The sequence below is a fragment of the Danio aesculapii genome, chromosome 17, assembly GCF_903798145.1.
Source record: "Danio aesculapii chromosome 17, fDanAes4.1, whole genome shotgun sequence".
In the NCBI taxonomy this organism is placed as follows: domain Eukaryota; kingdom Metazoa; phylum Chordata; class Actinopteri; order Cypriniformes; family Danionidae; genus Danio; species Danio aesculapii.
This window is the reverse complement of record NC_079451.1, coordinates 13,469,990-13,481,378: the sequence shown is the minus strand read 5'-3', so window position 1 is coordinate 13,481,378 and position 11,389 is coordinate 13,469,990.

Here is an 11,389-nt window from a genome sequence, read left to right as displayed (position 1 = left end):
AAGCTCTAAGTTGATGACTGGTTGAGAACTGCTCTTTAAAAACCATTACTTATCAAATGTGAAGTGCGACACTGAAACGCCACCAGTGCCGTAATTCAGCATCTTAGCAATGTATAGAAACCTTTATAAAGCTGTGGTGCAGCAGGCTTTAGTATCTCCCTTCCTTGCCTGTTTTTAAAATAAGAAAGTTTAATATAAGCTTAGACGAACTTAAAATTGAAGGAGTGTTTTGTTGCAATTGGCCTAATTTTCACCAAGATTTCATACTGAGGAAAAAATAGTGTTTGAGACTCATGGTTACCATGCATTATCTTTTAATATGACAATTAATACATAAACAGTTGCTTGTTTTAGCAAGTATTAGACAGCTCTAGATTCTTAAATTAAATAGCTTTTAATTTTATCAAAATTCCTGAAAACTAACATACGATGAGCTATGAATAGGAAATCATTGCAGACGCATACTGAATACTGCACTGTACTTGAAATGGGGAACAAGTGCTCTCAGGTTTCATTACTTTACATGCACTGAGAGGCCACCAGTGTTGAATTTGTGTTTATGTGGATGTGTCACATACTTTCAATACAGTGCGAGCACTAGCAGTTTCCTCCACAATAACTGTTTAAAGTCAAGGAAATCCTATACTTGACTGATGCTGTAGGGTTAGTGTGGTTTGACGGAGGGACACTGTCTCTGATCATCTAATCGGCAGCTTTTTTGGTTCATGATTGCAACCCCTCGAGTATGTGACATATTTTGTGGAATCGTCGAAATTCATTCCTCGTAAAACAGCATTAGATTGACAGCACCCCAGTGACACAGGTGCAGAACATTTACACAAATTCTTATTTAACTTACCGCACTATCCACTGAATGTGGCATACTGGGTTCAATTTTTATTGAAATTAGAAGAATCTGAAACCAGCAAAAAATGCTTGAATTTGTCAAAAATATATTTCACCTTGCATTCAGCTCAATGTTGAGCAGAAGCAAGGCCATGCATTTCCGATTCACAGGGTTTGATTGAAATAGGTCGGCTGCCCTAAAGTGCAGCGTTTTGAAGCATTTCTTTCACGACCGCTGTTGGATAGCTACTTGTATGGCTTGTTTCACTTGCCAGCGATAAAATTGGGAATGGCTAGTCCTCGAATGAGAGTGTCTTTCTGTTCATACACACATCTCTGTCTTTTATTGATGATGGACTCATACAGGAGCAGTGAAAACATACTATTCAGCTAATGATAAAAGACCATCAAGCGATGCCGAAGCAAAAAGAAGGCCAAGTTGCATTCATGTGCTTGAAGCGCTCATTGTCTGCTGTTCAGGTCTCTACATAATGTAGGATTAAAGCTGTTTAGCTGCAGCTATTTTCTATAAAATCACGTCATCTCCATGAAACAGAGTCTAATGTGACCCCTAATCTTTCAAATTCATTTGTTTCCAGTTTGCCAAACTCTTCCTCTTTACTCATGCTTCTTCTTGAGCTTGACTCTGCTCTTCTAGTATCATGTTTTGGTTTTTGCAGTATCTCAGAGGAATGCTTTTCAATAGATCACTTTTAGAGTTTGAACGGTTCATTTATGCTATTAAACTCCAACCAAGTAAGTATGTGGCTTCCAGCAACAATCAATCAATAATCAGATGTATGCAGGTAGACCTCCACCATTACTTTTTCAGAAAAAGAAAACTTCTTATATTTGAAACAGAAATAGTGTCTTGCATGTTTTGTATTTGTCCCCCTTAGAGATATCAGTTTCACAAAATGTCCAAATCTTGTGATGAAGCAGAAGCTCCTACTGGGAAACAGGGTCAGATTCCATTCACTGTCTGAATGGCCATTATCTGAATATAACACTTGTCCGGCAGGCAAATAGGCCTCGGTAGGGGTTTAAACGCTGTAATGCTGGTGAAGACTCTGGAAGGGCAATGCGGTCAATCAAAGGCCACCTAACATCTCTCAGCCCCGGTGTTGGGTGTTCCTCTCCGTAATTCTCTGATTTGACTTTGATGTGCCAATTTGCTGCTGATGAATAATTGTCTGGTTTGCTGATAACTTGTGGGAGTCAAGAGCATTCTGGTGGCACTTAATGCAAATGGGATATTTGGGTTCGGCAAATCAGGACCGTGTCCCCTGCATGTCTGCCATGTGATTCGGTGGATAAACTTACCAATTAGCGCTGTTTGAAGAAGCTATTTTTGATTAGAGCAATCAGTAAACAGCACAGCCTCTCTGTGATTGTCCTTGTGATTAGATGAGTTGTCACTTGAGAAGTTGTTGGAGATTTTAATGTATGGCCTTATAGTCCTGGAAAGTACAGTAATTACCTGATCTGTTTTCTGCAGCACAGCACTCAGAATAAATGTGGTTGCTTGGATTTTTTATTTATTAATTTTTTTGACCAGCACATTTGGACCTCTTTTGGAGAGGTAATTGGGGCGTAGTTAAAGTAGCCACTGTCAAAGATAGAAAAATTCTGCATTTTCAGTGGATGAAACTGTGGTAAACAACTTAAACTGTATTCGCCACTGGCTTGTATAGTTCGGGACTTGTGGAGCTGCGCATCGATGGATTTGCTCTTTAGTGTTTGGACTTTCAGCAGTGAAAATCAAACCACACTGATCCGCACTAACCTAAACTTACACTCTGAAAACTGGACTGACACAGTTTTAATTTGTTATAATCTTCTATGTTAAGCTGCTTTGACACAAGCTACATTGTAAAAGCGCTATAGAAATAAAGATTAATTGAATTGAACTGTGGAACTAAACAAAGTGCACTTTTTAGGTAACACATCCACCAATATATATATATTTTTGTATCTTTATCTGTGGGTTTATTAAAGGAATAGTTCATCCAAAAATGAAAAATCTGCCATCATTTACTCATTCTTGACATTTTTTATTGAAACCTGTAACCATTGACAACCATAGTAGGAAAAACAAATACTGGAAGTCAGTGGTTACAATGGTATCTTTTATTGTGTTCAACTGGAACGAGTCAAGAATGAGTAAATGATGATTCTAAACTAGTGTAACAAAAGATAAAAAGACAGTTGCTAATGCAGATATGCTATTTTAGCTTGCTCCTATACACTGTAAAAAACTATATGATCAATGAGTCAAAACAATATATGTTTTAACTTAATTAATAATTTAATTTAAAGTTTCGCAAGGTGTTTTAAGTCAGTTTAACATATTATAAGTTCAATGGACTCATAATGCTAATTTGAAGGCAACAAGGAATTTTTTGCAGTGTAGAAGTTGTGTCAGCCATGTTTCAAAACAGTACTGGGTGAGCTACCAAGTAAGTTTACAATGTCAGAAGGGCCACACATATTAAGCTGCTAATGTCATACAAACATTAAAATGTATTAGATTTCACCATGCAATGGGGTAAGGTAACACACAAACCAATAATAACACATTTCTTTTTATTTTCCCAGAAATATCGGAGTTACTCTCTGAGTAACTCTATTATAGTTACTCTGTTGATAGAATTTGGCAGTAAGTGCAGATGCTGTTAGATGTGTACTGTAAAAATGATACTGACTGTAGTTCTAGCTTAAATGTGAACATGTATTTACTCATCTCACTGATTTTTAAAAAATTTTAAACACCATTTTAAGGACAAAATTATTAGCCTCTTTAAGCAATTTTTTTTCGATAGTCTACAGAACAAACCATCTATATTCAATAACTTGCCTAATTACCCTAACCTGCCTGATTAACCCAATTAAACTAGTTAAGCCTTTAAATGTCACTTTAGGCTGTATAGAAGTGGGTTGAAAAATATCTAGTAAAATATTATTTGCTGTCATCATGGCAAAGATAAAATAAATCAGCTAATTTAAATGAGTTATTAAAATTATTATGTTAAGAAATGTGTTGAGAATATCTGCTCTCCGTTAAACAGAAATTGGGGAAACAAATAATCAGGGGGGATAATAATTCAGGGGGGATAATAATTCTGACTTTAACTGTACCTGCCAACACTGCCGTTTTTTCTGGGAGTCTCCCGTATTTCAGACCATCTCCAGCCACCCTCCCGTTTTATTTCTTTGGAAAACTCCCATAATTTCACATAACCAAGGTCCTCAGCTCCTGTAACATCCCCAAGTCACCAACTTTGGTATAGTATCCGATCACACATTTGCTAATGCTCAGTACAGTTTCTTCTTAGCTTAGATTCTTAGCTGTGTTATTTAGACACCTTGCCCCCACCCCACCCCTTGGCTTCCGGATTTTCAGAGACACATTTTGGGAAGTATGCAAAAAAAATTTACACAAGAGTAGTGTAATACAAAACTCAGAAAGTAAGTAACGCATTTAGTTACTTTTCAAATGTATCGCAAGACTAGTAAATTGGTTTTAAAAGTAACTTTAAAGAATGACAAAAATATCAAGACAAAGTTATCATAGTCCTGACCTGACAGTTTTGTCTGTCTTGTCAGTGTTTAATGTTTCCCTGCTTGTCCTGTGCTTGTTTACATGACTTTACCTTAATTTGTGTTGGCCATGTGCTCCTCTTGTCGTTCCTCCTTGTTTTCAGTTACCCCACCCTCTTATTTAGATCTCATTATCTTGCTTGTTTTTACCTTTCTCTCATGTGCTTTGTTCTATATATTGTGCTGTGTGCTCTCGTTTCTTTGCTGATTCGTTCCATGTGAGCCTATCTTGAATTCTAGCCTTGTATCCTTAGTGGTTTGTCTTGCCTGTTCTTCAGTTCTCTTGTTTAATTATTCTTTGTTTGTAGTTACTACTTTCTTTTGTTTGTTTCTAGTGTTTACTTTTTAATTATATTCTTATCTGTGTCTTGCTTTTATCCTTATAACTATTTTTGTTCTATTTTTTCTGTCAATCCCAGTATTGTATTCGTAGTTTATTATTAGATGTCTGTTTTTTCTTTATTATTCTAGAAGACTTATGTAATTTTTTTCAGCCTAGTCAGTTTAGTTTCCTTTCTACTAGGATTTCTATTAGATTCATATTTTCTTTTAGATTTAGTTATAGTTATTATTTTATTGTACAATTATTGCTGCCTGTTTGCTGTCTTGTGTCTTATACTTTTCCAGTCCTGACTTCACTGCCCTGCCAGTCTGGAATTTACATGGCTTGCTCTTAGTATCTAGATCTGGTTTTGACCTGGTATCTAGACCAGTTTGTTGCTCCTACTCCAACTTGACCTTTTATTCTGGTGCAGTCTTGTTCCTACCACTGGCTTCCCTGTGGTATTACCCCTAATGTTTGGACCTTGTCATCCCCTTGTCTGTTGACTTGTGTTTAAATCCATCAATAAAACCTTTGTTTTGTTCATTGCTGCAACTGGGTCTGCTTTCTTATAACCAACCATCAAGAAAATATTGTGTGAGGAAATGTCTTTATTAACCTCTATTTCTTTATTTCTATTAGTGTAGTAAACATTTTTGCATGTGCAGTCTTGCAGAAATGTTCGTTAACCCATTTCGGTAACACTTTACAATAACTACACACTATGAACCATTTATTAAGCATTAGCAAATAGTGACTTTATTGTCTGTTAAGCATTAACTCTACATTAATTAACGTTAGTAAGCAGTTAATAACTGAAGCTACAAATGCCTTATTCTTGACCTATAACCACATTTATAATGTGCTTAATAAGTGTGCTAAATTAAGTATTGCATTATTTACCAACCAGTTATTTAAGCATAGTTGTTGGTTTTAAAGATCATTCAAAATGAGTTAGTAAATGATTAATAAACTATTCAAATAAACATTTATATATCTTATTATTTAGGCATATACTAATAGTTAATTTTTATGCTAATAAATGCTTAATTAACTCCACTTCATACAGTTTTGTGACATTATCTAAAGTGAGGACTATTTATGCTTATAAATCCCTCATAAATGACAATTAAAGGCTCAGTTAAATTCTAAACAGGAAAAAGAACACAAACGACATTATTCATTTCTATTCATTTGAAGATACACAAATGAAACTGTATCAAATGAAAAAAATAATCTTTGCAATCTTAACTAAAATAAAATGACTACAGTTTAAACATTGCATCCTGTTATTTTGTTAAATTATTATATTGTTGTTGATTTATCCGATTTTCTGTCGTATTTTGACACTCCTGTTATTCTGTAATGTTTAAACATTATAGTAATTTTATTTTTTTAGATAAGATTGCAAAGATTATTGTTCATTTGATACTGAGCCTTTAATTGTAATTTATAAGGGATTTATAAAGCATAAATAGTCCTCACTTCAGAGTAGGTCACAAACTGCATGAAGTTGAGTTAATAAAGCATTTATTAACATACATATTAACCATTACTGCTATATATGCCTGAATAATTAGATAAATAAACGATAATTTTAATAGTTTATTAATAATTTACTAACTCATTCTGAAGGATCTTAAAAACCCCCAACTACTCTTAAATACAGATGGTTTGACAATAATGCAATACTTAATTTAGTAATGAAAAATCAATCACTCAGAAATTATGAAAGTACAATTATTAAGCACATTATAAATGTGCTCATAAGTCAAGAATACAGCATTTGTAACTGCAGTTATAAACTGCTTACTAATGTTTATTAATGTGGAGTTAATGCTTAACAAATAATGAATTCACTAGATGCTAATGCTTAATAAATTATCCATAGTATTTCTAATGAGTAGGCCCACACGGAATCTGCACGCGCAGAATTCCGCAGATTTTTAGCCCATCGTTAATTCTGTTTATTTACTTTAGTAATTGTGTGTAAATCTATATTTATTCAGTTTTTAAATTAATCACAGTAATATCATTGACTAATATGAAAATGTTCATCTGATTTATGTACAGTGCAGTTTGTACAGTAATATTTTCTGTCTTTTAATAGATATTTTATATGAGAGACTTGCTTTGTTTACCAAATAAAGTGGATCTAATTGGATTTGCATTTTAAACATTAAATAAAAGTTAAAAAGATATAATTTTTTATTTCTCATATTAAGATTTTAGTTATGATACTCCCAAAATAATTCTGCAGAAACCCGCAGATTTTTACCAAAGTTATCCGCAGAAATAACAAAAAACGTCCACAGATTCCGTCTGGCCCTACTAATGATCATTGATTGGTAACAAAAGACATTTGTTTTCTAACTTACCATTTAAACCCCTACAATTATCTTTCACAGTATCTCAAATTGTTTCTGGGAAACAAATGACTTGGGAAAATCGAAATGCTGATGATGCCCAAAGCAGTGATTGATCAGAAAGAAGAGGAAAAAAACACCCATTCTTAATATAGAACCTAATTATTAGGATGTACACATCTTAGCAGGTACTTATGGCTTAATCAATACTACTAGAGAGCGTCCATCTCTGGTGAGAGCAGAAGAGAAAGATCAGGAGCACACATTCAGGATTAGGCCTGATTAGGACAGGTTTAATGCACTGTGTAATGATTAGGGGACTGCCCAGCCTCGGCTAATTAAACATTAAGTGTGGCTAGACCAAGGATTTGTGGGGAACCTGTATTGCATGCCATCTTTGTTTGCCTTATCATTGCTGACCCCCCGAGCAAAAATAAATGCAGAGCTGAAACTTGCCTAACTTTCTCTTTGAGACTGTTGGTCCCCCCTGTGGAGAAGGGTGAATGCGTCCGAACGTAACCTCTGTGACCAGCTGCTTAAATCAGGCCAAGCAAACACTCCACCGTCTGCTGTGACCAAGAGACTAGCCAGCTGTAGCACACCTTTGTCTCACACACTTCCTGGCCTAATTGGCTTTATTTGCATAATGTACATGGGTCGTGTTCATCATATTATTATGCAGGTTATAGATAAATGCAGCAGGGAACGGACCTGAAAGGTGATGCAGGACACAGAGATACATTTGCAATGAACCAGAAGGACACTGGCAGATAATAATTGACCAACAGTTTGAAAAAAGGAAAGGTTGTTGAAACTGTATTCACTCAGAAACTGCTATTGAAAAATGTCAAGGAAAACTTTCAGGTCTACTGTAATATTATGTTTTAGTGAAAAATTATTTATAAGTAGTGCCAGACAGAATCTGCGGACATTTTTTGCTATGTCTGCAGAGAATTTTATAAAAAATCTGTGGATTTATGTGGAATGATTCTAGGAGTATCATAACTAAAAACATAATAAAGGAAATCAACAAGATTTCATGTGGGCCTATTTTTAAGACTAATATTAGTCATATTGGTTACACTTTATTTTAAAGTGCCCTTGTTACCATGTTACTATTATTTTAACTACTGAGTATGAAGGCCGGGTCTGTGGGGAAAATGGCCTCTCAGAATTGACCCTCCCTCCACCCCTCCAAAGAAAAGTTCCAGTCAATATTAAACAAATAAGCATTAAAGCACATTGTACATTCATATTGATAACTTTAAACATGTCACAAAAATAAATAAACTAACAAATAAATAAATAAATAAATAAATAAAATAAGCACTTGCTTATTATGCATAATATAATTATCAGTCATGAACGCTAACAAACAACTGAAGAAATCCTATAGAAAATGACCAAGTGCACCAAGATCAGTGAACCTGGAGGACGTAGAGAGAATAGGCATGGGATGATAACCAGTTTCAAGGTTTACCACGGTTTGGAAAAGTCAAGGTTTTAAAACCCCAAAAGAGTTCTGTTATACCTTTCCTAAGGTATATGTAATTTTTTTATGAATTGTAAAAAAATCAGTTTTTTTAATGAACCTAGCAGAAGTCAATGATTTATTTAAAGTGTTTAGCCTGACATGTTTACTTTACAAAGTATTATAAATGTGAATTATAAATTGAAAAATTGTAAAATGAAATGCTGTACATTGTGTTCAATGGGGGGAAATGTGTTGTTTTTACTAAGACATTTAAAAAGGAACTTATTTTAGTGCAGTAATCACAATACCGTAAAACCGTGATATTTTTATGTGGCGACAGCGGAGAGGGAAAAAAAACTTCACTAAAGGTGGAAGTGAAGAAAAAAAACCTTGAGAGAAACCAGGCTCAGTTGGGCACGACCATTTTAATTTCTCCGCTGGCCATCAAACTGTCACAAACTTACACCGGCCCATGCCTAGAGGATCTGTATAAAAAATGTTTTAATGTCTTTCCAGGTTTCTTCAAAGCTCATCATGCATGAAAGGTGATTTAGAGCTGTAATCTGAGCAATTTGAAGTTGCAAAAATCATCAGATGAACAACAAATATTTAAGAAAAAAATGAATTCATGAGTTTTTCATTTGTTTTATTTCAGTGAAAATTTTAGTTTTGTGATTTGCTTAAATAAAAAGAACAACCAAACAGATGTATTGTCCAAGCTTTCTTTGCTCATCAGGAGTGCCAAGAACTTTTTTTGTTTTTGTTTTTTCTTAAAAAACTGCATATTGCTTGTAGCCTATAAAAAGGGCAATTGAAATGTGCTGAAGTAATTTTCACAGATTTGTTTAAAAATTAGATATTAAATTTATTAACTATGCAACCAAAAGATTGCAGCCCTACAACAATTATTGATTGCCCCCCCAAATCATGCAAGTCTAGCACCGGCCCTGCTGAGCATTAATAACTAATTACGAGCACATACAATATGGTTAGAGTTATGGTTTAGGATTAGTTGCATGAAATTCTGCATTATTCATTGTAATTACTATAGCAGTACATGTGTAACAAGGAAACAAAAATGTGTTACCATAATATTTTGCAATGTGGACAGACACACTTTTGGATGTAAAGTAGAAAAGCTGTGTGTGATCACTTTTCAAAAGGTTCACATTTGCTGGAACGCATGGTTTGCCACTGGCTTGCATGGTTCGGGACTTGTGGAGCTGCGCATCGATGGATTTGTTCTTCAGTGTTTGGACTCTCAGCAAAAAGGACTCTCAGTAAAAATTAAACCACACTGAACTAAACTGAACATAAACTCTAAAAACTGGACTGATACTGTTTCAATTTATTATAATCTTCTATGTTAAGCTGCTTTGACACAATCTACATTGTAAAAGCACCATATAAATAAATAAAAGAAAAGAAAGATGAATAGGATAATATTTAGATTGAAAATGTGTTAAAAAAAATCTAAATAATGAGAAAATTGATTTCAAAGTGGTTAAAATGAAGTGCTTAGCAATGCACATTACTAATCAAAAAACAAGTTTGGATATATTTACAGTAGGGAATGAACAAAATATCTTTAGAGAACATCAAAATCTGGAATCTAAGGGTTAAAAAATTGAAATAATGAGAAAATCACTTTCGAAGTTGTTTAAATTAAGTGCTTAGCAATGCACATAACTAATCAAAAATCTAGTTTTTATATATTTACAGTAGAAAATGAACAAAATATCTCCAGGGAATATGAAAATCTGAAACCTGAGGGTTAAAAAAATCTAAATAATGTAATTATCTGGATGCAGCCTTTATGATGCAAGCTGAGATTGCATCACTCAGCGATGCAATGTCAGACAATGCACTTAATAGAATGAGTGATGTCACTGTGACGGGTAGGGTTAGGGGTGGGGTTAGGTGAATGCATTAAAAAGCATTGGATGCAGCTCAGATTGCACTGCACCAGGTCTGCATCCAGACCCCTCTCCAATAATGAGAAAATCACTTACAAAGTAGTTAAAATGAAGTGCTTAGCAATGTACATTACTAGTCAAAAATAAATTTGATATATTTACAGTAGAACGAAATGTCTTCAGAGAACATGAAAATCTGGAATGTGAGGGTTTAAAAAATGTAAATAATGAGAAAATTGCCTTCGGAGTTGTCTAAATAAACTGCTTAGCAATGCACATTACTAATTACAAATAAAGTGTTGATATATTTACAGTAGGAAATGAACAAAATATCTTCAGGGAACATGATTACCTAATATTCTACTGATTTGTGGCATGAAGGAAAATTGTTCCTATTGACCCATGCAATGCCACATATACACTTGTGCAACATCAGATAGTGCTCCCATTCAAAAAGTAGGTAGCACATCTTGATGATAACATTCCACCAATCAGATTGTGTTACCAGGATAAATCTTCATGCGGAGCAGTGTGAGGCTGTGATATCGCCCTAACCTACCTCATTCCCTAACCCCAACCTTAGAACCATTCAAATAGAGTGTTAGCATAAACTGACAGGGATAAAATGTCAGGACACCGGTTTTGTGGTTATCTAAGAGTTTGCCACTGCGAATGCGCTGTGGGAGCCTTATAGAGAAACTTGAATTTGTTCGATTCTGCAGCACAGACCTGTCTTCTGTTGATTATCCAGCTCTCAGTATTTGACATCCTGGGTGACTTTAGGAGGAGGAGCAGTGCACACAACGCAGGATTTAGGGTGTAATCCTGTTTGTCATGTGGGACACATGGACTGCCAGCTATTGAT